Genomic DNA, 1,075 nt, shown 5'->3' on the forward strand with positions numbered 1-1,075 from the left:
GTTTCCACATTTCCAAGCATTGTTTGATTATTTCAAATTAGCATTTCCACGGAGTAACCCTGAACCACATATCATTCACTTGTCGCACTGCCTAAGCCGTAGTAAGTACAAATCAATAACAATTTTACAACGACCTCAGTGGTTTTCATCTAATGAAGGCATAACCAACAGCTGAGTCAAGTGAGGAACTCTTTTAGTTTTGCTAACTTGACTTCGGGAGACGAGAACTGTCCTGTGGGCTACACACTCGTGGGAAGCCAGTGCCTCATGTTCGTCACCTTCGCTGCAGAGACACAGTGATGCGAGACGAGTGTGTCACTTTGCCTCGGGTACGTTGCAAATCACAACTATGTTTACAGGGAGGATTTCTATAACTTTAGGTATAGTAAAAGGTTCCATACCTTTTCTAGGCTTCATGCTAAATTCACACAGAGGCTATGTAAGTGTTGCGAGTAGTTTGCCACTGCATTCGTCACAGTATTTTAGACCATTTTGTTATTTTCAATTCAGCTGTCTCTTTCAATTTATTAATCATTGATCTTCAGAGGTTTTCATAGTCTCGTTTCGCCCCAAAGGTTACATTGGAGGACCCTTCTGGTTGGACAAATCAGATGCAACGAAGGAAGACAACTGGGTGACCTCCTCTGGCCAAGCGGTCCCTCGAGGAACTCCCTTCTGGGTGGCCTTCCAAGATTTCCAGCAGCCTGATAAGTCCCAAGGAAGAGAACATTGTCTAAAGATGGAGCATACTGAGTTTCTCTACCTGAATGATGCAGTTTGCGAGGATAAAAGCAACTTCATTTGCCAATATATGCCTCAAAAAGGCCCCAAACTGTTCACTGACGAGTGTCCAATCGTTTATGTGGAAGTCGGAGGCCTTTGTCTAATTGTTTATCACGGACGGAAGAGACCTCAGCACATGTGGAGACTCAGCAGACATGTGGAGACTCGAGCAACCTTCTGGCTACTCCTGGTGCTGAAGATCTAAGAGCTGTGTACCTCTACTCGCACAAGGAAAGTAGGTTAAGTAAAGGGCATTTGCTTATACTTTAGCCCATTGCTGTGTCTTCTGATG

At 44.3% G+C, this 1,075-nt stretch overlaps 1 pseudogene; it reads left to right on the plus strand.

Annotated features, from left to right (window-relative positions):
- LOC119594826 overlaps nucleotides 1-1,053 on the plus strand; it is a 1,173-nt pseudogene extending 120 nt beyond the window's left edge.
- Nucleotides 1,054-1,075: the final 22 nt, after the last annotated feature.

This window comes from Penaeus monodon, chromosome 34 (assembly GCF_015228065.2).
Source record: "Penaeus monodon isolate SGIC_2016 chromosome 34, NSTDA_Pmon_1, whole genome shotgun sequence".
Classification (NCBI taxonomy): Eukaryota; Metazoa; Arthropoda; class Malacostraca; order Decapoda; family Penaeidae; genus Penaeus; species Penaeus monodon.